This window comes from Pongo pygmaeus, chromosome 1 (assembly GCF_028885625.2).
Source record: "Pongo pygmaeus isolate AG05252 chromosome 1, NHGRI_mPonPyg2-v2.0_pri, whole genome shotgun sequence".
Classification (NCBI taxonomy): Eukaryota; Metazoa; Chordata; class Mammalia; order Primates; family Hominidae; genus Pongo; species Pongo pygmaeus.
In genome coordinates this window covers 172,236,789-172,264,262 of record NC_072373.2, presented here as the reverse complement: position 1 = coordinate 172,264,262, position 27,474 = coordinate 172,236,789, and the positions used below count along the sequence as shown (strand labels likewise).

At 43.2% G+C, this 27,474-nt stretch overlaps 1 pseudogene; it reads right to left on the bottom strand.

The window, feature by feature from the left end:
• Nucleotides 1-226: 226 nt before the first annotated feature.
• Nucleotides 227-8,569, bottom strand: LOC129044361 (heterogeneous nuclear ribonucleoprotein A1-like; annotated as a pseudogene).
• Nucleotides 8,570-27,474: the final 18,905 nt, after the last annotated feature.

Genomic DNA, 27,474 nt, shown 5'->3' with positions numbered 1-27,474 from the left:
TCACTAGTCAAAGTAATCACATTGAATCACAGCGGAGTAGAATAAATGAAAGATCTTCATGCAATTCCATACATGTGAGAAATATGGGCTCTTCTACTAACACTATCTCAGGCCAGGAACTTAACTAGGTCATCTCTCTGCCTGAGTTGAAAGTCCAGTCAACAACTGTTTATCTGGCATCCAAGAAAAAGGAAACATAAATAACCTGAACTACTTTTTTAAAAAAGGCATTTATTCAGCGTCACAATCAGACTATTACATTTAGCAATCAACAGCATGGGTGCAAAAAAAAAAAATCTACATTAAAACCCTTTGTTGGAATGCTTTACACTTTCCACAGAACAGAAACTAAAATAACCTGTTATACAATTAGTCACAAATATAGTCCTCAAGTTTTTTGCCCATACACATGAGTATTTGTCTAAAACATGTCTTCTTCGTAGCAGCTAGGCCCTGCCACCACTGTGTTTGGCTGAGTTCACAAATCTGTTGTAACCTGTAGCTTCCCTGTCACTTCTCTGGCTCTCCTCTCCTGCTAATCTTTGTTTCCTAATTAAAATCTTCTGCCACTGCCATAGCTACTGCTGCTACTGGAACTGCCATAGCCACCTTGGTTTCGTAGTTTGGCAAAGTATTGGCCTCCACCGCCATAGAGGCCAGAGCTTCTGCCTCCAAAATGTCCCCCCTTCATGGGTCCAAAATTTGAAAACTGATTGTTGTAATTGCCCAAATCACTGTAGCTTCCATCACCTCCAAAACTGCTTCCACTGCCACTGCCAAAGCCACCTCCACCTCTGTTGTTATAGCTGTCATAGCTGCCACTCCCACCATAGCCACTGCCCTGGTTTCCATAACCCTGTCCACCACTTCCATAGCCTCGGCTTCCTCCAGAGTAGCCAGGGCCACCTCCTCCATAACCACCATAATTACCAAACCCATTACAACCATCCCCACTGCCACCATATCCACTGACACCACAGCTGCCACCAAAGCCACCATGACCACTAAAGTTTCCTCCACGACGAAAATTGTCATTCCCACCAAACCACCTCCACGACCACCACCAAAGTTTCCAGAACCACTTCACCTCTGGCTGGATGAAGCACTAGCCATCTCTTGCTTTGACAGGGCTTTGCTAACTTCACAGTTGTGGCCATTCACAGTATAGTATTTCTGAATGACAGTCTTATCCACGGAGTCATGGTTGTCAAAGGTTACAAAGGCAAAGCCCCTTTTTCTTTGCCACTGCCTCGGTCAGTTATGATTTCAATCACTTCCATTTTTCCAACTGTTGAAAATAATCTCTTAGGTGATGTTCTTCAGTGTCTTCTTTAATGCCACCAACAAATACCTTTTTCACAGTTAAGTGGGCACCTGGTCTTTGAGAATTGTCTCTTGAGATGGCTCTCTTTGTTTCCACAACTCTTCCATCCACCTTGTGTGGCCTTGCATTCATGGCTGCATCCACCTCCTCCACAGTGGCATATGTGACAAACCCAAAGCCCCTGGCGTGCTTGGTATTTGGGTCTCTCAGGACCAGACAGTCCGTGAGCATTCCCCATTGCTCAAAATGGCTTCTCAGGCTCTCATCAGTTGTTTCAAAGCTCAACCCTCCAATGAAGAGCTACCTAAGCTGTTCGGGCTCTTTAGGAGACTTTGACTTAGACAGGATGGCAGGGAGAAGAGAGACTTTAACGATGCCTCTTCGGTGGCATCCACGGGCAGAAAGGAGCAAGCTGACGAACGTATCTTAACCTGAACTATTTTTGCACTTCTTTCCTATAATAATTATGCTCAGAGTCATTCAGCGACCACATTGAAATGTTCTATGGGGCCTTCTGCATCATTGGAGAAGGAATTGATTGTGTCTGGTAAATTATAATTCTTTCCAAATTAGAAGCAAGTATATGATATAGGTTGTGACCTGCTAGTAAGTAGAATATTTGATTAGCTGGAGAAAATTATTTTGGAATAGAAGAAAGAGCATGGATTTTGGATCTAGACTTAGATTTGACTCTTAACTATGTTATTTGCTATATGACCCTGAGTTTGAAATTTAGTCTCTTTAGATTTTAGTTTCCTTATCTGAAAAATAGAAATGATACCTCACATTGCGTGATATTCTTAGTATTACATGATCACTATTTATTCAATACTTATTGAGCATATATTATATGCCTGGCATACACGCACATGCACACACACACACACACACACAGCAGTGAACAAAATAGAATCCACCTCTCCTTTCATGGGACTTTTAGCCTGGTAGGGAAAGAAATTATTTTGAAAAAACCATTATAGTGTTTGCAAAGGGGGCGTGCAGGAAACCATGAAGGCATGAAGTTGGGAACCGTATGGAGTCTCAGGCAGGGCACTCTAAAGAAGTGATATTAAATGGAAAACATAACAATGAGTAGAGATCATCTAGATACAGGATTGTACGGAGAAGTGTAGAGGGTGTATAAGGCAGTATTCTAGGCAAACAGAATAGCATGTACAAAGGCCCTGAGTGAAAAGAGAACATAGATCAGTTGAGCATCTGAAAGTAATACAGTCCAGAACAGAAAGAAAAAGCAATGAGGCTGAGATTTATTGGGCCAGATACAACAGGCTTTTGTGAGCCTATAAGAGTTTGGTACTATATTCAAAGAGCATGGAGCTAATGGAAGATATTAAACAGGAGAGTAATATTATTATATTTCTTTTTAAATTCTTTCTGGCTATGCAGTAAGACAGGTATTCAGTTATGATGGGGAGAACAAAGTGTAGGTTACAGCAGAAATAAAGGTGAAATATGATGGGATTTTGGACTAGACATATGGTAGTGCGATGAAGAGAAGGAATTAATCATTAATCTAAGGAATATTTAGGTAGAATAAAAGAATTAACCTCATTGCTTTATTTTTTATTATTTATTTATTTATTTATTGAGACAGAGTCTTGCTCTGTCTCCCAGGCTGGAGTGCAGTGGCGCAATCTCGGCTCACTGCAAGCTCCGCCTCCTGGGTTCACGCCATTCTCCTGCCTCAGCCTCCCAAGCAGCTGGGACTACAGGCGCCTGCCACCTCACCCGGCTAATTTTTTGTATTTTTAGTAGAGACGGGGTGTCACTGTGTTAGCCAGGATGGTCTCGATCTCCTGACCTCGCGATCCACCCGCCTCGGCCTCCCAAAGGGCTGAGATTACAGGCGTGAGCCACCGCACCTGGCCCTCATTGCTTTATTTTTATGAGTTGGACAGTGGCACATGGCTGATAGATTTTGCCTTGCTGAGCTTTTCCTAAGTATCCATAATTCATTCAGCAAATATTACTGATGCTCTACTACATGCTACATGTTGTTCTAGGTGTGGGAAATACTGTGATGTCTTACTCCATTTTGTATTGCTATAAAGGACTACTTGAGTCTGGGTAATTTATAAAGAGAAGAAATTTTTTTTATATACATATACTTTAAGTTCTAGGGTACATGTGCAAAACGTGCAGGTTTGATACATATGTATACATGTGCCATGTTGGTTTGCTGCACCCACAAACTCATCATTTACATTAGGTATTTCTCCTAATGCTATTCCTCTTCCAGCCCCCCAGCCCCCGACAGGCCCCAGTATATGATGTTCCCTGCCCTGTGTCCAAGTGATCTCATTGTTCAATTCCCACCTGTGAGTGAGAACATGTGGTGTTTGGTTTTCTATCCTTGCAATAGTTTGCTCAGAATGATGGTTTCCAGCTTCATCCATGTCCCCGCAAAGGACATGAACTCATCCTTTTTTATGGCTGCATAGTATTCCATGGTGTATATGTGCCACATTTTCTTAATCCAGTCTATCATTGATGGATATTTGGGTTGGTTCCAAGACTTAGCTATTGTGAATACTGCCGCAATAAACATACGTGTGCATGTGTCTTTATAGTAGTATGATTTACAACCCTTTGGGTATATATCCAGTAATAGGATTGCTGGGTCAAATGGTAATTCTAGTTCTAGATCCTTGAGGAATCACCACACTGTCTTCCACAATGGTTGAAGCAATTTACACTCCCACGAACAGTGTAAAAGCGTTCCTATTTCTCCACAACCTCTCCAGCATTTGTTGTTTCCTCACTTTTTAATGATTGCCGTTCTAACTGGCATGAGATGGTATCTCATTGTGGTTTCGATTTGCATTTCTCTGATGACCAGTGATGATGAGCATTTTTTCATGTGTTTGTTGTCTGCATAAATGTCTTCTTTTGAGAAGTGTCTGTTCATGTCCTTTGTCCACTTTTTGATGGGGTTGTTCTTTTCTTGTAAATTTGTTTAAGTTCTTTGTAGATTCTGGATATTAGCCTTTTGTCAGATGGGTAGATTGCAAAAATTTTCTCCCATTCTGTAGGTTGCCTGTTCACTCTGATGGTAGTTTCCTTTGCCGTGCAGAAGCTGTGCAGAAGCTCTTTAGTTTAATTAGATCCCATTTGTCAATTTTGGCTTTTGTTGCCATTACTTTTGGTGTTTTAGTCATGAAGTCCTTGCCCATGCCTATGTCCTGAATGGTATTGCCTAGGTTTTCTTCTAGGGTTTTTATGGTTTTAGGTCTAACATTTAAATCTTTAATCCATCTTGAATTAATTTTTGTGTAAGGTGTAAGGAAGGGATCCAGTTTCAGCTTTCTACATGTGGCTAGCCAATTTTCCCAGCACCATTTATTAAATGGGGATCCTTTCTCCATTTCTTGTTTTCGTCAGATTTGTCAAAGATCAGATGGTTGTAGATGTGTGGCATTATTTCTGAGTCCTCTGTTCTGTTCCATTGGTCTATATATCTGTTTTGGTACCGGTACCATGCTGTTTTGGCTACTGTAGCCTTGTAGCATAGTTTGAAGTCAGGTAGCGTGATGCCTCCAGCTTTGTGCTTTTGGCTTAGGATTGACTTGGCAATGCGGGCTCATTTTTGGTTCCATATGAACTTTAAAGTAGTTTTTCCAATTCTGTGAAGAAAGTCATTGGTAGCTTGATGGGGATGGCATTGAATCTATAAATTACCTTGGGCAGTATGGCCATTTTCATGATATTGATTCTTCCTATCCATAAGCATGGAATGTTCTTCCATTTGTTCCTGTCCTCTTTTATTTCGTTGAGCAGTGGTTTGTAGTTCTCCTTGAAGAGGTCCTTCACATCCCTTGTAAGTTGGATTCCTAGGTATTTTATTCTCTTTGTAGCAATTGTGAATGGGAGTTCACTCATGATTTGGCTCTCTGTTTGTTGAAGAGAAGCGATTTATCAGGCTTACAATTCTGCAGTCTGTACAAGAAACATGGTGCCAACATCTGCTTTTGGTTATGGCCTTAGGCTGCTTCCACTCATTATGGAAGGCAAAGAAGTGCTAGCTTGTAGAGGTCACACGGTGAAAGAAAAAGCAAGAGCGAAAGTGGGGAGCTGCCAAGCTTTTTTAAACAACCAGCGCTCATGGGAACTAATAGAGTAAGAACTTACTCCCTTCCAAAAAATGGCTTAATCTATTCATGAAGGATCTACCCCCATGACCCAAAGATCTCCCATTACCCAATTCTAAAGCTGCTTTCACATATTCAGCTATCTTTATAACAAGACCCCACTCTTGGTACCAGTTTTCTTTTTCTCTTTTGTGTTGCTATGAAGGAATGTCTGAGGCTGGATAATTTGTAAAGAGAAAAGGTTCATTTGGCTGACAATTCTGATGTCTGGAAAGGTTCAATATTGGGCACCTGGTGGTCTCAGGCTGCTTCCACTCATGGCAGAAAGTAGAAGGTGAGGGAGAGCCCATGTGTGCAGAGTTGGTGTGGTGAAAGAGGAAGCAAGGGGCTGGGGAGTGGCAAGCTCTTTTTCAACAACCAGCTGTCGAAGGAACTTTAGAGCAAAAACTCACTCACCCCTGAGGGAGGGCATTACTCTATTATGAGAGATCAGCCCCCATCACTCAAACACCTTCCATTAGGCCCCACCTTCAACACTGGGTATCAAATTTCAACATGAAGTTTGGAGGGGACAAATAACTAAACCATAGCAGATGGTAAATGAAAACAGACCAAAATTCCAGCTCTCATGGAAATTACATTATCTTGGAAATATGGTAAAGATAAAACATGAAAGTAGGTGCCCCATGGTAGGTACCAAAAAATATGGATTCACTTCCTTCTTCCCTTTCCTAGTTATGGCAGAGAAACCCAATTTGTATATTTACATTTAAATAACTGTGAAATTAGTCTGCAAGCTAAATCAATGCCGTACTACCAGACAAAAGTTTGGGATTCCCATGGTGTCAACCATACTCGCTGTTGATCTCTGTTTGGATCTCACTTCCTGTCTTCTCACCTAATCCATGGTCCCACATTGTTGCCTGCTAGTTATTTTCACTTGTATGCTATACCGAAGGGAAGAACAAGAGGGAAGAAGTTAGCAAGGAAGAATAACACTAGAACTAAAAGTCAGGGCTTTCTTTTTGTTGAACACATACTGGGCATCAGCACTGTGCTGACTTCTTTGCATCACAATTCTAGGGGTATGGCATTATTATCCCTGTTTCACAGATAAAGACGCTAAGTCTTAGAGTTTCCTGGGATGAGAGGTTGCTTCTGTCTGAATGAATTTTAGCAATGAATTTTAGCTGCCTTTCTCCTTCCATTTCTCTGCCAAGAGGAGATAACAGAATAACTCCTATATGTACAATTTTAAAATTCTCATGGCTTAAAGACTCTACCAGTGCAAAGAGTTCTTTCCACTCTTCCATCTTTATTTCGTAACCTCATACCATTCATTTTTGGTCCAGGTTTCTTCCTTTAGCTCCATAAGGCATCTCAGATTCTGTGTTTCAGCCAACAGACATGCATGGGGACAACAGATACTCTATTTAAAAGCATGGACCACTACATTAACAAGAAGTATTTACATGCTATGGGTTGAGAAACCTGCATCTCCTAACTGCAATGAATGAAGGGCTGCTTGCAATGCTGCTGGTTACAGCTAGACAAAAAACCTATTATCAGCTCATTGGCTGTTTGGACATAAAACTGCTTGGTCTCACAAAGATATTTCCTCACCATGGGGATAAGTTTAATAAGAACTACAGATGATAGTAAAAAGCACATTTATTTCCTATGACCTACAGAAAGTCTTTATTGCATATAGGATAAATAACAGGCCACTCTGAGTTACTGGTCTGTAATTCCACTTAGGAGGTTTGGGGCATGAAACACAGTGGGGAGAAATTGCTGTTTTAAAAACCAGGCCTGGGAGTTGGAGGCACAGGAGAGGAGGAAGATGAGATTCTGTGTGAAAGGATGACAACCCGCTGTCAAGCAATGGTCCAGCACAGCCACATTTGTGAAGGCATGGGCAGCCTTTCTACTCAGCAGCAGGTGGCCTGAGGCAAAATTACTAAGCAATACAAACATTATCTTGCCTCATACTTAATGATTTTCAAAGCTATACCATAACCCATCTTTTCACTGGACCCTTACAAACACCACTGGAGACAAGAAAAATGAGGACTCTTATCCCCATTTCACAGATGGGAGAACAATGTTCACGTGGGACAGCCAGGATTTCAGAATATGCTGTTGTATCATGCAGAACACAGATCTTCAAAGATCACAGGATCTGCAGAACTGGCTCCTGTTACCTCTGTGATCTCATCACACTCAGTTCCTAGCATGCACATCCTTGATTCTTCTTAGATGCTCCAGGCATGCTGTGGCTTATAGCCTTTGTACTTGACCTTCCTTCTACCTGAAACTCTCATCCCCCGGGTATCAGAATGGTGTCCTCCCTCATCTCCATTTAGATCTGTGCTCACATATCACCTTCATTCTACTCTATTTCCATTTGTGACCCCACCCCTGGTACTCCCTCTTTCCCTTTTCTGCTTTGTTTTTACCCATAGTACTTAATCATCTTCTGACAGTCAGTATATTTTCTTTATTTGTTTACTATCTACTTTTCCTATCAGAATGTAAGCTCCTTGAAGGCAGAGAATTCTGTTTGCTTGGTTTACCACTATACATTTGACCAGTGATGGACATATGCTAGATGCTCAGCAAATACATGTTGAATAGATTAATGTACACATAAATCTATATTAGTACTGTAGGGAATGACGGTGAGCAGTCACAGGCCTTCAAGAAAGGGTCTCACTCTGTCACCCAGGCTGGAGTGCAGTGGCATCATCTCGGCTCACTGCAACCTCTGTCTTCTGGGCTCAAGTGACCCTCCTGCCTCAGCCTCCCAAGTAACTGGAAACACAGGCATGTGCCATCATGCCGAGTTATTATTATTATTATTATTATTATATGTATTTTTTGTATAGACAGGGTCTCCCTATGTTACTCAGGCTGGTCTCAAACTCCTGGGCTCAAGCAATCCGCCTGCCTCGGCCTCACACAGCGCTAAAATTCCAGGTGTGAGCCACCATGCCTGGCCTCATGTGCATTCTTAACGTTGGGTTATGTCACCTTGCTCATCACAACCTAACTTCCCCATTTGCTGGCTCTCAGGCTCTGCCTTCTTATCAATGCCCCAGTGCAAGCTATCTTCTGTCTGATCCTCCAGATCCATGCTTCAGGCTTCCTCACTCAGCCCAGGGCCCCCAGATGCTATCCATGTGGACTACACCATGGGCTCTCTTGTTCTCTTTCGTCCTCCAGTTGAGGTAAGCCAACAGGGTCTTGACAAGAGACCAAGTTAGTGTATTCACTCCGTTGGCTTCCTCCCTGTGTAGTCACCTTAGGATGGCTTCCTTTCTCAACCAAAAGTCACTGCTCTACTCAAGGTGGCTTCTTCACAGGACTTCCTAGTCTTGGTTCCAGTACCTGCTCCCTCACCCACACCATCCACGTCTAGGGGTGGTAGCAGCCCTGCACACTGCTCTATCTCGTATGTTTTCCCTATATTCTGCTCACTTAAACAATCCCTTTATTAAACGCTCTTTGAATTACTCTAATCCAGTGTACCTTCTATTTTCTACTAGGACCCTAATTGATGACACACTTTGCAAACTCTGATTTTCCCCTCTGGCCTCACTAACCTGATTCTCCCTCTTTCAAAGGGATTGTGCATATTACATGTGTAAAGTGCCTACCACAGTTCTTAATATATTGTAAGTGCTCAAGAATGTTTATTATTTTTTTATTATGAATCCCTTCATAATCTGATTCCTGTCTTCTTTTCACCTTTATTCATTTCTACTCCCCTTGGCCACCCCCACTGTACTGGGTTGAATAGCATCCCCTTAAAATTCATGTCTACCCAGAAACTCAGAATATAACCTCATTTGGAAGCAGGATTCTTGCAAATTTTTTAGTTAAAACGAGGCCATACTGGATTAGGGTGAGTCTAATCCTATTGAATTAGACCAATAGGGTCTAGAGCAACAGGACAAATTAGAAACCACCCTAATCCAATAACTGTTGTCTTTATAAGAAGAGAAAACTGAGACACGCACATAAGTAGAACAGCTATGTAAAGACAGGGGCAGAAACTGAAGCACTACAGCTGCAAGCCAAGGAATGCTGAGGACTGCTAGCAACTGCTAGAAGATAGAGAGAGGCAAGGAAGGATTCTTCCCTAGAATCTTCAGAGATAGCATAGCTTTGCTGACACCTTGGTTTTGGACTTCTAGCCTCTAGAAACTGCAAGAGAATAAATTTCTGTCGTCTTAAGCTACCCCGGTTTGTGGTACTTTGTCATGGCAGCTTTAGGGAATACATATACCCACCAACTCCACACTGAGTGCCCACAACGAACACGGTCTTTCTCACCTCCAGGTCCTTGCATAAGCTGCCTAGGAGCATCCTCTCACCTGTTTTCCACTTGACCACCTCCTGCTTGCCATTCCTCCCATTGTGCCACCTTATCTTGAGACCTTCCCTGACCATCCAAGTCTAGCTTAGGGAAGCCTCTCTTCTGAGTTGCACAACACTCTGTCTTTTTGCCATCACAACACCTATCACATTGCACAACAGTTGCAACACTGTTATGTGACTGGTTGTAACACCATTTATTGCACTGTAGGATTTGTGAGAACAATCCTCTCCATCTTATAATCCAATCTGTCTTATTCTTAGTTGTATTATGGGTGCCTAGTATGTGTTAATGCTGACTAGTACTCATTAAGTGCTTACTACATACTCAGTACCATTTTAAGTTATTTATATTAACTCATGTACACCAACTTGCTATCTTATGAGGTAAGTACTATTAATTTTCCCATTCTACAGTTGGCTACAATGAAAAGCACGGGCTGAGACATCTGCATTATTCTTGGCATTCTTTCAGGTGCACTTTGCATTTTCACCAGCAAACCCCATTGCATGATTTCAGTTTCCAAGTGCAAATCCATCTTAGCCTTAAACTCATTTACGCCATTCTCTCCCACTATATCAGCCACGCTCGACTGTTGCATGGTGCAATAACTCTCTGCCAGGCTCTGAACAGTTTTCCCAGTCATCAAGAAGGTGCAATTGACTCAAAGTGTTAATATTTGCTCGCCATTGAGACCATCCGGGGGCTTCATCACTCATAGCCATGCCACCCGCTGGAACTACAGAAGTGCAGGGCTCTCGAAGGCTATGCATGCGCTGATGATGAGAGATGCAGGCTTCTTGGATAAGCAAAATCTCATCACGGAAAGATATGCATCCTCTCTCCTAACTTGGGCTTTCTGGCAGACAGATGAGAAGAGGTTTAAAGTAAAATAAATGGAAATTGCATATCTGTTCATGCTATGAAATCCTGGAGTTCCTGAATCCTCACATATTCATTGAACTATCTTGTATATTAAATATGTACTAAGTGCCAGACTTTCTGCTAGTTGCCAGGAACACAACACAAAATAAAAGGAAGGCTCCATGGTACCCATATTCCTGCCTTCAGGTAGGAACACACCTGTACATCTGTGGCCATCTGCTCTATCTCAGTTCCTTTAAGACAACTGGACTGGCTCACAGAGAAAAGTGAGGACTGTACCAGGGCCATTTGCAGTGAAGGTCTCAGCCCCACCTTCTTGTTCTGCACACAGCCCTGTCCCTGCCTGTCTCCCTTACTGTGTCCTACCTCTTAGCATGGGTTGCTATTTTAAGATCCTCCTTTTGCCTCCCTGGGCTGGTCACTGCCATTATACCTTCCTTGGAAGCAGCAAAATAGGGTGGCTATGAGCATGGGCTCTCAGCCAGGCAGCCTGAGTTGAATCCATCTCTGCTATACTCTAGCTGTGTAGTCATAGGGAAGTCACTGCAACCCATGCACCTCAGTTTCTTCATCCATAAAATGGCAACACAAATGACTGTTACTACTTAAGAAGGTTGTTGAAACAATTGAATGAGGTAACAGGCAAAGTGTTTAAGACAGTGCCTGATACACAGTAACCACTCAATAAACATGCTAGGTGATTTTGTTATTAGTGTTGTTATCACCTGGTTGATGCTGGATACACACATGCCACTGTAAATCTGGTCATCTCTTTTTATTTATGCACGTATCTTTCTTTTGTTTAGCAAAGGTTTATCAACTGGCCACAAGGCCCCATTTAGGAACTATGGGGGCTACAAAGGAAAATAAGATGCAGTCCTCAACTTCAAGGAGCACACAGTCTAATGGCACAAACAAGCAAGACACTTAAAAATAGCCAAATCCACCACATGGCGTGCTTTATATGCTTGCCATTTTCAGTCTGCCCAATAACCTCATGGAATAAGCACTCATTATCATCGTTTTCATTTCACAAGAAGTCACAGCGAGGCTAAGCAATTTCTCCAGGGTTACACAGCTAGGAAATGGCAGAGAAAGGATGCAACAACAGGCAGTCTGACCCCAGAGGCTACACTCACGGTCCCTATGCTAGGCAACGATCACAGCACTGACAACTGTGCTGGAACTTCCTGGGAGCTCCCGGGAAGGCAGCACAAAGGGGACTGATTTCTGACTAATGAGCAGGATTTTTCATGTAGTGCAGGGGAGGGCACACCAAGCCAGGAGGAGCAGGCTGAGCAAAGTGGGGAGAGCACACATCCGGGAAAGGGGCAGTCTGGGGATGCCAGAGGCTGGCCTCTGTGTGGGGAGAGCAGCAGGGTGAGGAGGAAGGGTGGCAAAGGAGCCAAAGGTCAGGCGAGTCCAGGCCAAGGAGTCCGCACATCTCTCACAGGCAGTAGGGGCTCACCCACTGAATGACGTGGTTGGATCTGCAGTTTAAGAAGAAAACCAAAAGCCAACTCTCTCCAACAGGCTTCTCTGCTGGCTCTCTAAGGTAAGGAGGAGGTACAGAAGACAGCCAGAATTCTGCCCACGGTTTATTTGTATTATGGTCTCTGCTGTGGATAAAAGAGCACAGAGATTCTTGTAGATAGACCAGTTTTTCACCCTAGATGTCCTTCTTCTTACTGTATGACTTTGGAAAACTCACCTCACATTTCTGAGCTCAGCTGCTCCCCAGAGTAAAGAGCGACTGGTGAAAGCCACCTCACAGAGTAGATAAGTGGGAGGGTAAATTGAGAAAATGCAGGTGCCCAGGAGATCTTTTTTTTTTCCTGACAGTTCCTCTGTCGCTGCCCTTTCTGCACCCTCTGTGGGGTTTTCGGGGTCTCCTGCCCAAGGGCCCACAAAGTCCTGGCCTGCAAACAGAGAAGCATGCCTCGAGTGTTATAAGTGAGTGTGTACAAGTCCCAGGGTAAACTGCCAATTCTCAGCTTCCTGGGCCAGCAGCCATGGGCTGTTAAGCAAAAGGCAACATTAGCCCGAGCAGTGTCTTCCATGATTACCTTTGCTCACACACCTTTTCCTGCCGTGACATCACATTACAACGTGGAGCATCTGGTTCCTCGGCAGGGGAATGCCCCATCTAACTGTGGGAGGACACTGTTTGGGGAAGCCAGCCAAGCCAGAGGCTGCCTGCCTCCCTGCTGATTCCTCCAGTGCTGCCAGCAAGAAGGATGAAGAAGGAAGAGCCTGGGTCCTCAGGGCCTCCATCCCTCCCTTTGGGGAGGGGGAAGGACCAGTAGTGGCCAGGACAGAGGATGCTCAGGTCTGACATGGGCTCAGGAACGTCCTCACCGACCCCATTCTTTCACACACATGGGCTCAACACCTCAGAGTATCAGAGAATATGCAGTGACAAATCCACAGGCTTTCGAATGAAAAAGACCCACGGGTGAGTTCTAGCTTTGCAACCCTGAGCAAGTCACTTAACCTCTCTGTTTTAGTATTCTAGGGTCGCTGAAACAAAGTGCCACAAACCGGGTGACTTCAACAACAGCATTTACTATCTCACAGTTTAGGAGCTAAAAGTCCAAAATCAAGGTGTTGGCAGGGCTATTTCCTTCTGAGGGCTGTAAGATGAATCCGTTCCAGGCTTCTCCTCTAGCTTCTTCTAGTTTTCTGGTGACCTTTGGCACTGCTTGGCTTTTAGAAGAGTCATACTGATCTCTGCCTTCGTCTTCACATGGCACTGTGTCTGTCTGTCTGTCCAAATTTTCCCTCTTTACAGGGATACCACTTATACTGGATTAGAACCACCCCCACCCCCCCCCACAAAGGCTTCTCTTAACTAACTCTATCTGCAATGACCCTATTCCCAAATAAAGTCACATTCTAAGGCACCGAATGTTAGGACTTCAACGTATAAATTTGGGGTGACAGGAGGGGTACAACTCCACCCATAACATTCTCTAAGGCTGTTCTCTTCTCAGTAGAGTGAGGGTAATAAAGGCTGATAAAGCTTTAGTATCCCCATAGGGTTTATTGCACCTTATAGGGTTGTGTGAGTTAAATGAGGTAGGGAATGTAACTACCTGACAAAGAGCAGGTATCAGGAAATGTGATTTCCTTTCCCCAAGATGGGGAGAGACTCCTTTTCCATGTAGTTAATCAGCTATCCACAAATTAACTGAGCTTAGTATCTACCTTAACATGCCCCTAGTAGGAATTTAAAGGTCATTTAACCTAACCTCCATTTCAAATAGTAAGGAAACTGAGGCCCCCAAAAATCATTTTGCTGATTTAATGACTAGCCTTGGGCTAGAACTAATTTTTCCCCTTGGAATAAGAAGCCATTTAATCCAGGGAACATTCTCTGTATTAAAATATCCTATATATAGCTCCTCACTGCCCTACAATAACACTCGCAGTTTGTCTTATGTAGCATAAGTGGTCTTTCTCAAACCTTCCCCATAGCCATCACCTTGTTCAGGCAGGGATAACTTATGGCACTAGACAGTTGAGGAAACAGAGGCTCAGAAAGCTATAGGGCTTGGTGGAGGTCACAGACCTCATAAGTAGTAAGACAAGAATTATAGTGCAAGTCTCACTACAGCTTTGCCAGGGCCTTCTCCTCTATTGCATGGTTTTATATGTGGGTCTTGGTTACCTTCAAATGGGAGAATCCCATGCAAGATTCAAGGAAGGCTTCTTAGGAAGGCCCTGGCCACCTGCCTCTGCTATTCCAGCTTCCAGGACCTTCCATACAACTATCCTCGCTTCCTCTTTGAAACATCCATCTTTCATCTCGCTGCTCTGCTACTCCACAGAGTCCACAGTCACAGAGCAAGGCATAGGGAGACATGGCAAGCTCCCCAGGTTCTGTTCCTGGTGCAGGGTAAGGACACTCACTATGGTGCCAGGAGTTCCAGCCCTGATGCTCCGTCAGGTGAGGAATTTGATGGAGGGCCTACCTAGTCACCCAGACGGCTTTCTGCTTTGAGAAAGTTTCTCAGCCCTGAGATGAGTAGATACTACACGCCATGCTCACCCTCACACAGATGCGTCTGAAGGAACATGCACCGGGATCTGGGTGAGTCATTTGCAAGAAATGTCAAGAAAGCACACAATGAGACAACTGCATGTGAACTGGATGACTGATAAAGCTGAAAAGTCAGAGAAGGCCAGAGCCAAACTCAGCATATGAACTAATAACTCTGATTTATCAACCAACTTATTTATTCATTCATTCATGCAACAAGTACTGATTGAGGGATTACCATGTGCAAAGCACTCAGCTAGGCACTGCTCAGGAATAAGCAAGGCAACATGGTCCTCACTACCTGGGGCTCTCTGGTCCTTCACCACAGAATGTCCGAAGAGGCCCATTCTATTGGCACCAAAAGGCTTGTTTTAGGGATAGAAAAGAACAAAATAATTACAGAAAATAAGGCAAGCAGCAGAGCCTTTTGGCTGCTCTGGGGTCACAGTGCTGTAAATAACAGAATGTTAAAATGGCCTTGGGGTACAATAACTGAAGAGGGGTGTGAGTCATTTCGTGATGCAAGAAAAAAAATGACACCTTTACAACAGCTGCAAATTAGCCTTGCTATAGGAAAAAATCAGAGGAAATGTTTCACAGGAGCAAGGATCCTTGCACATAACAACCTTTCAGAGAGGACTCTGTAGACCAGAAGCACCAGAACCTAAAGTCCAGTGTATAGCCTGGACCCCCACACTTGGCACAGACTCAGCCTATGGTAGACAGAATTAAGCTCATGGAGTAGAAAGAGTGTCTATTTAGAAATCAGAGAGCTTGAAGCCTAGCATCTATCAAGCCCCTTGCAAGCTAGAGATCTTGGCCAAGCAACTGGGTGTCTCAGAGCCCTCAGTTTTTATCTGTAAAATGGGCATATTCACAACAAAAAAACACTGAGAGCCCACTATGTGGTCTCTGTGCTTTCCCTGCATTATCTTGCCTAGTCCACAATTTAACCCTGTGAAGTAGGTCCTAGGTCATCACTATATTTCACAACGGGAAAGCCGCAGGTGGACAGCCCAAGCCAGTTGCCATTTCTACAGCTGCTAAGTGGAAAAGACAAAACTGGTGCTCTATAGCCTGAACCCTTAACACCTTTAACAATAATAATAACTGATTCCCAGTGAGAAAGTGAGGAATACATGAAATTGCATGTGTAAAAGCATTTGTTAAAAATCACAAAGTATTGCATACAGATGAGGGGGTTTATTATTACTTCCCTCCGTGGGCATGAATAGACTTACAATAAGCCAAAGAAATTTCATTTTAAATCCTACTCTCCCTTTATTCGTCAACTGTTACAGTAAAATGAGGGGCTGGGGATTTTGGGAAACAGTCAGGAGCCAAGGAACCAGCTATAGAGATATGAGATAGGAAAGAAAGAACCACGGGGCCTCGTAGCGCACACAATTTGCAAGCTGATGTACAAACTATTTGCTGGGACCAATTACTCTCATCTTAATTAATGAACACACAACCCACAATCTGTCTGAGAAATGCGAAAAAATATGGCATGTGTTTAGAGGCTGCAGTGTGCCAGCCACCAGATCTGGAGGCACCTTCCTCAGACTGCTGGGCTGGGAGTCACCATGGAGACCACGTTTTAGCATCCTAATGACACTGAAATTCAGTTCAAACCAGCTCTTCGAAGTGCCCATGTGAAGTGCTTGCTGTGTGGCTGGCAGTGGGTTAGGAGCTGTGGAGTGCTCAGAATAAAGGCAGCCCACTCCCTGCCCTAGAGGACGAAGGAGGAAGGATTCCTCGTCAACCCACCAGCCTTGATTTTGTGCCTCCAGTCTACTCAGTGTGGTGCCTGGCACTGCAGGGGACTCCAACGCTGAGGCCACAGACTTGCATTCCAGGCATTTAACTTGGACAGTTGATAATGACCATAGATAAATTTTATTATTTATTTTATTTATTTTTTTTTTTTGAGACGGAGTCTCGCTCTGTCACCCAGGCTGGAGTGCAGTGGCGCGATCTCGGCTCACTGCAAGCTCCGCCTCCCGGGTTCACCCAGTTCTTCTGCCTCAGCCTCTCCGAGTAGCTGGGACTACAGGCACCCGCCACCACGCCCGGCTAATTTTTTGTATTTTTTAGTAGAGACGGGGTTTCACCGTGGTCTCAATCTCCTGACCTCGTGATCCGCCCGCCTCGGCCTCCCAAAATGCCGGGATTACAAGCGTTGAGCCACCGCGCCCGGCCAACAATAGATAAATTTGCTGAGGGCTTATTCTGAGTTAGGTACTATGCTACCTAAGCCAATTGCATATATTATCTCATTTTATCCTCACAACAACCCCATGAATGAATTGAATATTAATTGCTAAAATTTATTGAGCACTTACCCTGTGCTATGCATGCCCTAGGCCGAGCACTGATAGTTCCCAGGATTTAAAAGCTTGGGCAAGGTCACTGGTTAGTAAGTGTGACAATCAGGATTTGAATCCAGGATGTTTAGCTTCAAATGCAGGGTGAATTTAACCATTATATTATAGTACATTAATTCAACTGATACTTATTGAATGCCTTTGAGGAAGATAAGAATCTTATATTTTAGCAAATTTCAAGTATACAATATAGTATTATTGACTATAGTCAACATGCCATACAAGTATACCTTAATAAAACTGGATTTTTAAAAAAAGAGTCTAAAATAAAAGACTCTTGTATTTTAACAAAGGGAACTGGGTGTGAGGGGAAACAAGCAATAAACAAATTCAGTTCATGACAGACTCTGATTTGTACTGAAAAGAACATGTACTTCATGAGTCGATACAAAGGGTGAGAATGGAACAACATGGTCCCCTCCCAGCGGAGAGCGCACAGTGGCCATGGTCAAGTTGGCGGGCTCCCCTGAAGCAGACACCAAGACAGGGTAGTATGCAGGATGTGTATTAGGATGTATGGTACTTTTGGAATCTACATCTGTGGAGGGGGAAAAGGAAGCAGGGGTCAGCAGAGGGAGATGTCGAGCTGCCGAGCTGCCGTGCAGGCCAGGGACAGTCTTGGCCAACCCTGAGGGAGTCCTGGAGCTTGAACAGTCATGCAGACTTGTCCTGACCTGATAACCTCCACATCAACAAGTTATTGGATGAGGGCTATGAGAGGAAGGATCTGACCTTGGGCAAGGCAGCTCCCTGAAGCCGAGGCAATCCCAGAGAAGGCTAGCAAGTGCAAGCTGTCTGCCCACTGCAGTCTCAGAAGCTGGACCTTCAAGTCCCATCTTGAAGGGATTTCTGGATGGCACCTCACAGTGTCCACCACAAGGGTGATGGTAGAGGAATCTCTGAGGCAGTGACAACTGAGCTGATTTCTAAATAAGATGGAGAAGAGCAAGTGATGAAAGAGGCTCAAAGCAGCCTACATAGGGGGACACCTCTTCCAGGAGTGGACAAAAGGCAGATCCTCAAAACAACAAATGAACAACATGAGACACTGTGATACAGAAAAGGAAGTGGACACAACTCCAGTGTTAAACACACCAGCCAGGGGTAGGGGAAATCATGAGGAATGGAAGCATTTATTCAGCATGGCCTGTGGTTTGGGGTTGGGAAGAGAGATTGATTTGTTAGGCTTAAAACTCTCATAAACTTTTTTATGTTATAATAATCCTATGGATTTAATTAACCACAATCACTCCCAATCAACAGAGTGTGTGGCTGTTAACAATAATAATAATTGCAAAAGAACATTAACGTTATGCCAGGCCCTGTTCTAAGTGCTTTGTTTATATTAATTCTCATAATCTCACAATAACCATACGAAGTAGGTGTTATTTTACGGATGAAGAAACTGAGGCATAAAGAGATTGAGTAACTTGGCCAAGGTTGCATAATGAGTAAAAGTAGAGCCAGGGTTCAAATTCAGGCATCTGGGCTCTCGGGTGGCACCTTTGACTATTGCACTGTGCTGTTGCCCCAGGTGCAAATCCCTGGCTGTATTAATAGAGGCAGAGTCCAGCTCAAGATGCAAGAGTCTTGCTCCTCAGATACCATGAGACACTGGAATCACTTCTTTTTTGCCTGTCAATTTTCCACCTTGCAGTCAGAGTGATCTCTTCAAAACAAAATTGAATGACATCTTTCTCTGCTGAATACCTTCAGCGACTCTACATTTCACAGGCTAAACTCATCTGGCACTCAGGGCTCTGCAGAGCCTGCTCCGGCCTTGCCACTCTCCTTGTATCCCAACACCTCCTCAGGGCCTTTGCTCGTGCTGTTCTCTTCACCTGGAGTGTTTTCTCCCTCATCTCTGCTCCCCCTCAGACTAGCTAATTCCTCTCATTCCACAAGCATCAGACCCTCTCGTTATTCTCTCCCATTACACACTTTCTTTTTCCTTTATAGCACTGAATATAATGTTAGTTCCTTATTTGAGTGACTAAAATCACAAATTAAATCAACAATGGTGTAATTCATTGTTTAATGTCTATTTTCCTGCTACAATGTAACTATGATGAGGAGACGGACTCCCACGCATTTGTCTAATGCTGTGGAATGCAAGAGTGAATGAATGAGCTTCACTGATAAATTACGTTTGTTCTGAAGAGGAAGGTCAGAGTAACTACCAGCTCTGACACCCAGGTTTCTCACCTGTAAACAATGAGATCTCTTTACATAGTTCTTGTGTGGTTAAGCATTAATGTGTGTAAAACACCTAGCACAGATTCCAGGAACTAGCAGCCCATCAGTAATTGGTATCTATAATCAATCTATCTATATTATTTTGTTAGGAGCATTTAAAAAAAAAGTAAGGGAGACAGAGTCTATGGGTTAAGAGTGAAGTAACTGGTATCTATAATCAATCTATCTATATTATTTTGTTAGGAGCATTTAAAAAAAAGTACGGGAGATACAATCTATGGGTTAAGAGCGAAAACTCTGTAGCCAACACTCTAGAGTCAAATCCTAGCCATACGTATACTAGCTGGGTTTATTGCCATCTCCTTATAGGCCTCAGCCAGTTCATCTGTACAATGAGTGGGGGGTAATGAGTGTTCCATACACATGCAGCTGTTGTATTGGCGATAATGAGTGTTCCATACACATAAGCTGCTGTATTAAAATAAATAAATAAAGCATTTAGGACAGTGCCTGGCACATAATAATCTTTATCTCAACAAATTTTATATACTATTATCACAAACAGTAAGATAGTATGGAGAATTTAAAGACAGTCTTAGCCAGAAGGAAAGAAGATGAGAGGACAGGAATACAGTTCTCAAACATTTGAAGTGGACATGCTGAGGAGAGGGACAAGTTTTCTACTGTGAGACTCCAAAGAAGGTAAAATTCAGGGAAGGCTCACATTGGGTCCGTGAAGAGCACTAGTGCAGATGAGATGCCAAACAAAACAGGAAGTATCCTGGCACATAGATGCTGGCAGCCAGAGGTGAAGTGGAGGAAACTGGGTGGAAGGTTGCAGGAGAAACCCTTAAGGGTCCTTGCATCTCTATGGTTCTGAGGTAGGAGGCTTCTATAATGCTTTCAAATGCCATGCAGTAGTGTTTTCTTTCTTTAATTCACCTATATATAGCAGGGAAAAGGATGCATTCATTCACTATTTGTCAGGAACATAGCAAAGCTCAAAAAGATGTCTGTTTGGATTTCTGGAACATTTCAGAACCTCAAAAGAAAGATTATAGGTTAAAAGCACCATGATCGGCTGGGCGTGGTGGCTCACGCCTGTAATCCCAGCACTTTGGGGGCCGAGGCGGGCGGATCACGAGGTCAGGAGATCGAGACCATCCTGGCTAACAGGGTGAAACCCCGTCTCTAGTAAAAATACAAAAAAATTAGCTGGGCATGGTGGCGGGTGTCTGTAGTCCCAGCTACTTGGGAGGCTGAGGCAGGATAATGGCGTGAATCTGGGAGGCGGAGCTTGCAGTGAGCTGAGATTGCACCACTGCACTCCAGCCTGGGCGACAGAGTCAGACTCCATCTCAAAAAAAAAAACAAACAAACAAACAAAAAAAAGCATCATTATCTCTGACTCTTGGGTCCAATGTTCTTCCAAATTAGTGTGAGAATGAGTGGGAATGAAGAAAGGCAAACTGCACCTCTAATGTGTTCACTTCTGTCACTTATGCTTGGTGTGACACACAACACCACAGTCTCCTTGGGCTTCACAAGGCTTTCAGGGCTCTGACCCTGGAGGGCTGGGTGTGCAGAGTCCATCCTTGTTGCATTAGAAGAGCACACAAAGACATGTTGAAGGAGGCTATTCTGGTAGGCTCAGACATGCTATATGACCGCTTTGTCAAAGAGTAATATGCTCTTACATGCATCACTCCACAGTACATAATACACAGTCTCATTCCATGTAGACTTCAAAATAATTCCATGACATAACTTTTCATTCACTCATTAAATTATCCAACATGCGTTTGTTGAGCACTTACATCTATTGCCTGCTTACTGTATACCAGGCGCTGTTTTAGGTGCTCACCAAACTTACCCTCTTAACCTCATACTTGAAGAAACAGACACAGAGATTAAGTTTGTCCAAGGCTTCCAACCGAGGCACTGTCCTCTAAAACAACAGTACTTACTGTCCTGATTTAATAATAAAGATGAATAATTAATTTTGTCTACCATGATTAGCATAAATAACAAGAATTATAACTATCCTTCATACTTCACGGCTTACCAAGAATACATACACAACCAATCCTATGCAGTGTGGCGGGCAATTGTCCCTATTTTAAAAATAAACATGCTAAGGCCCAGAGAGGTTAATTAACAAGCCCCAGTTCACCCAGACAGCGAGTAGACAGAGGAGCCTGCTCTGTGACTGTCACTGTCTGTCCCTCAATGCATGTTCAGCACAACACACCTCATATCAATAATTAGTGTCTCTATGTTGAAGTGATATCTTATAGCTTATGTAATACATCCATTATTTAATTTGATCTCTCCACGAACCCAATGAGATAAAAAGCATTATCCCCATTTCAGAGCTGAGGACACTGAGGCTCAAAAATTTGTCAACATGTGCTAGATATGTGGAGGGCTTGAGTCAGGTTTCAAACCCACATTTTCTTATTCCAACATCCATGCATTTTTCACTAACCTTCCCTGCCAAATATTCACCTATAATGCCTCTTGCGGAGACATGGAAAGCTGCTGCCCTTGCCCACAGAGTCAGTGCCCCAGGCATTCTCTTTCTCTTCCTTTCAGCCATCCCAGCCCAGAGATTTTGGTGAAGCAGCATGGAGAGAAGCTCATGCCTTGCTCAGTACTAGGCCAGGCACTTGGGGACCCAACCATCAGGGAGCTGACACAATTTCAGATGCTTGCTGCCCTAATTACTTGATGATCTGTCATCTCAGAGATAGAATTGGGATGCGGGGAGTGGCATTCTGCTTTTGCCTGGGCAAAAGAAAGGCAGCTAAAAATGCTTCAGTTTCAGTTTACAGAAGAGAAATCTCCACCGAAGTCTATGATCAATCCCAAATATTGGTTCAGAAAGAAGGATGGAAGGGAATTGGGCAGTTGTGGAGCATCTACTGTGTGCCAGACATCATGCTGGCAAAGATGTCACACAGTACATGGATTTGCTGGTTTGATCATCACAACAACCCCATGAGAGAGGGATACATATTTGCGATTTGTAGGTGAGGAAGCTAAGGATAGTAGTGGTGGATGAGCCAGACGCCTGGGGCAGGAGCGGGGCAAGAATCTCAGTCTTACTTCTGCAGAAGTCACAGAATGGCTTTAACCAGGAGCATGATTTAGTTGGAACTGTGTTCTAGAAATATTCCTCTGCTGCAGTGAAGTGAGTTCATTTGAGAAGGTAAAGACTGGAGGCAAAGGAGGATGAAGTACATTGTGTGAGATGGGATGCAGGCCTGTGGCTAGGATAGGCATGCCAGGAGTGGCTAGACTAGGGACTCATCAGGATGCTGAATCCGCATCTCCAGAAGGCCAATGGAGGCCCAGAAGCAGGATAGGAGTGAGGAGGAGGGAAGGTCACAGTCAGGCTGGAACGTGGGTCTCTGGCCTGTGTGACCGGATGAACGGAGCTGCTGCAAGCTGGTGTAGGAAGGCAGGCTCAAGGGCACGGATGTTGAATTAAGTGTGGAAATGTTGAGTGTCAGGTGCCTGAGAGTGATCCAGGTGGAGACGCCCAGTTCACAAGTTTCCACTGGAGCTCAGGAGAGAGCCTGGACCATAGAGAAGCCGCCAGCAGAGACTTGGTGGTTGCAGCCAGCAATGTGGAGGGAATGGCTATGAGAGGATGTGTAGTGTGATGTGGGAGTGGGGAGTAGAACAGAGCTCTGGGGACACCAAGAAGGGCCTTTTCAGAGGCTTAGCAAGAATGGCCAGATAGGAAAGAGGAAACGAGGAAAATCTACATTTGCTTTTAAAGAATGAAGTCCTTTCGTGTGTTGTATTCTTGAAGAAATGAAGCGTGTTACTAATCTAGCTGAGGAAGGATTCTCTAATGTGATCTGTACTATCCTGGGAGAACACACAGTATGGATGGCGAAGATCCAGAACCCATGTGAAGAAGAAATAGGAACTCTATCTCCATCAAAGGAGAATGGTGTGTGTGTGTGTGTCTCTGTGTGTGTGTGTGTGTGTGTGTCTCTGTGTGTGTGTGTGTGTGTGTGTGTGTAGGTGGGGAGAGACTAAAGTTCCCGCTGCTGGGCTGCTAAGAGAAGGGTGAGCAAGGACAGTGCTGTGGCTCCTCTGGGTGTCTGTGCTGAGAAAGGCACGGTGTCATTGCTTTTTGACATGGCACTGATGTTTGGTTCACCAGGTGATGCCAACCAAACATGGAGGTTGCCTTAAAGCATTAACCTGAGTCTGAAGAATGAACATGTGGAAATGATGCTCATGATGAGGTAAGTTTTACACAAGGCTTGAGGTTCATGAAGAAGCTATGATTTTTCCAGCACGGTAACTGAGACAGATGACTCTCCACTCTCCTGTATCCTTCAAAAGTAGGAACAGTCAAGAAATGCATGTGAACACACAGAATCACAGGATCTTAGGACTGGAAGGGATCTGAATTCTCATTTTTCTAATTGATAATTGATTAATTAACTTGTGAATTCATCATTCACTCTACAAATATTTATAGAGCATTTATTATTTCCAAGCATTATTCTAGGCCTGGGGGATTCAACAAAGAACAAAACCAACTATAATTCCTACCCTCATGAAGCTTACATTCTAGTAAGGTACATGCAAAAGTTAAAAGGTAAATAATTAAAACATACCATGTTAGATGGGGGAGTCCTCCAGAGAAAAATAAAGCAGGATAGGGCATAGCAAACATTGGTGGGGTGGGGGGGTGGGTAGTAGGGAAGGTTTTGCAATTTTAAATAAATTAATCATCATGAACTCTTTTTATGATATCTCAATGAATGGTCTTCCTTCTTTACATTTTTTTCACACCCATTAGTTAATTTGATGCTAGTTAAAAACTTGAGAAAGACAAATATTTTCATAATCAGAGCAAAGTTATTAAATATTTATTTTGGGCCATTCATAGTTTTGACTGGTTCACAACTACTACCTCATATTATCTTCACACCAATATGGAGGTAGTTACTGTCATTATCCCATTTTACAAAATTAACAAACCAGAAGCAAAAAACCCTGGTTTTCATCCTGGACTCAAAGTGCAGTCTTGCCACCTACCATCTCTATGACAGTAGGTGGACTGCTTAATTTTTCCAATCCTCAGTTTCCTCATATGCAAGATGGGGGTAACAAGACCTCACCCACAGAGTTGCTGTGAGAATTATATGTATGACAGAGTAGGAAACAAGTCAGATAGATCTGATTCCGAAGAACAAACCTTCAAGCACAAACTATCCTGTCTCATTTTTTGAGATGAGGAAAATGCTGAGCAGCAGTGATTACAGTAATGATAAGATTACAACATTGATATGATCATGCAAAATCTAACTCAGCAGCTTAAGCGAACAATTTAGACAAGAACAATAAAATCCTTTGCAGTTCACAAGCCTTGAATTCGTGATATAGCTGTAACCAAGGGGAAAGCAAGGCTGTATTATATGCAACATTAAATTTTTCCAGGTTTCCTATTCACTTTCCAGATTTGGTGCTTCCAAATAGGTAAGCGTGTGTGTCCACAACACTGGCCATGATAATAATTGCTAACACTTTTATAGTGCTTCTATAGTGCAGGGTAATAAAAGTAGTTTATACATAACTCATTTAATCCTCACCAACCTTAATGAGGTAGTTACTGTTATTTGTATTATTGTAGCTATTTTATAATGGGGAAACAGAAGCTCATAGAAGTCAAGTAACTTACCCATCACACAGTTCTAACTAATAGAACTGGCATGTGATCCCGGGCATTCTGATGTCAAGAGTCCACGTTCTTGACATCTATGCTATACAGAACTAGCTGCATTAGCCAAATAACCATGCTTTGTCCATTGTTCTGCCTTCACACGTACTGTGCTGTCTGTCTGGAATACTGTTCTTTCCTCTCTCCTCTTTCCACCTTCCCAATTGATTAAATTTCATTTTCTTCTCAGCATCATCTCCCCTGGAAAGTCCTCTGACTCTACCCACCCTCAGTTTCCACTGGGGATGCCCTCTCCTCTTCTCTGGGCTTATAGAGCACCCTGTGCCAACCTTTATCATAGCACCTGAGTAGACAATCAAAACATTCTGTACTTGCTCTCCCCAGGGCCCCTACACTAGACTGTGACTTCCTTTAAGCCTAAGACTATGTCCGGTAGAATACAGTCTTCTGAAACATAGTAAGTCCTTCATAAATATTTGCTGAGTATATAGACAGATTAAGTGTTGACCATATCGGATGCATTAATGGTTGCAGCCCCAGCATGCATACTTTCTGGGTTTTGAAATTCTAACTAGGGAATTTTAAAGTGGGAAATTCAGGTAGAATTTGGAATGGGGATGGGGCAGCTGACTGGCCTAAGTCAATGTGTCTCTGTGATTTGTTAAGCCTTCAGCACAATCCTTTACACTAGCCAGAGTAATCCAGTGTGTGCAATTAACTTAGAAAGGTATAATCAGAAGGTGGGAAATTAGTTCAGAAGGTGAATCAATGGAAACACTGCTCACTCTCTAAGGGAAGCAGAAGGCCCAGGAACCCCTGGGGATGTCCTCAGCTATCTTAAGGCCTCAAAGGGATAAAAATGACTCCACAAAAAGTAGATCAAAAGGACAGAAAGAACATATCCATGTGATATTGATGAGACACAGGTTCAAACCAACCTTGAGTTCTTCCATTCTTCTGGACTTCTCAAATACAGGAGCCGGTAAATTCCACTATTGTTTTAAGTCTCTTTGAGTTGGGTTTTCTATTACTTGCAACCAAACACATTATAAATATGTTGCTGTTTAGCTGACTTCAAAGGTTGCCGATAGGAGGAATGGTACCACACGAAGGAATATTAATATCATGAGAGATGTTACTAGAATTGTACATAAAATTTATTCTGTGGTCATTGGGTACCCACTGACAGTTTTAGAGCAGAGGAGAGCTACTCTTGGAGCTGTGGCTTAGAAATATAATTCTGTTGCACTAGGCTTCAACTGCTATTCTATATATACATATTTTTCTCTTTCATTTTACAGGTTAATAATCACACAAAAAGAATAATTGTAAGTATCCGGGATTTCTACTAGTTGGTAAAAAAAAGAAGTATCTCTGAAGTGGAAAATGACATTCTCAGGGAAGATTCTAATATATATATATATATATATTTGAGAAACAGATGGTATCTTAGCGCCTCAAGTCTGTTGGCTTGTAACAGCAAGGCAACGAACTTTATGCCAACAAGTAAACTCGTCTTCCCAGGAAAATGGCAAACCCCTCAATCACGTGGCCTCCAGTGATACTGCCAATATGAAGTGTTTAGATTCCCCAGGCGAAAATAAGAAACTTTGCCACAGCAGTAACTAGAAAGAGAAGACTGTGGTGTAGGGAGATAAGGAAAGGCAGTGAACATTTCCTGAACCTCTAGTCAGCATCATGTAATATGCTACGTGCCTGTCATCTATCAGCTCACTCTGTCCCCAGGGAGCAGGGATGCAGACTCCAGCCTTCATGGCTTCAAAGTGCACCATGTTATGGACAAACAAAGTTTCTAAAGCTGAATTGTGAAGGTGCCAGGCAAATACTTCCACCAACAGAACCCAGCTAAACACTACCTCTTCCATCCAGCTTTCATAACTTTATCTGCTCTTTAGTTTGTTCCTTCTCTGGATTCTAAAAGCTTGTCCCAGCCAATTAAATTCTAACCACCTAGGAAACAGAGAATTTCTCTTCTGTTCATCTCTGTTCTTTAGGAATTATTGTTTAATCACTTTTTTAATAGAAACCATTTTAAGGTGGATTGGAAGAAAAGAGGGCATGGTAGTCAGTAAAGCCTGTTCAAAAATACTCTGGGATTCCTTATTTACACATGGTGAGATTGTACTTCTCCTCCCCGTGAAAGATAAGTGCGGTCATGTGACTTTTTTGGCTAATGAAATTGTGAGCAGAAGCAATCTGTGTCACTTCCAAGTGGAAGGTTTAGAGCCAGTGCACAGTTTGCCACATTCCCTTCCTTACTAAAGTTACTGTGGGGGCCTGTGTCAAGATAAAGCCTCTATCCTTGAGTTAGGATGATAAGGCAGAGCTCCCTGGTGATTGTGTATGTTGGCCTACAGAATGAGCAAAACCTGTGTAGTATTAAACTATCTTGATTTGTGTATGGAATGTTTGTTACTGC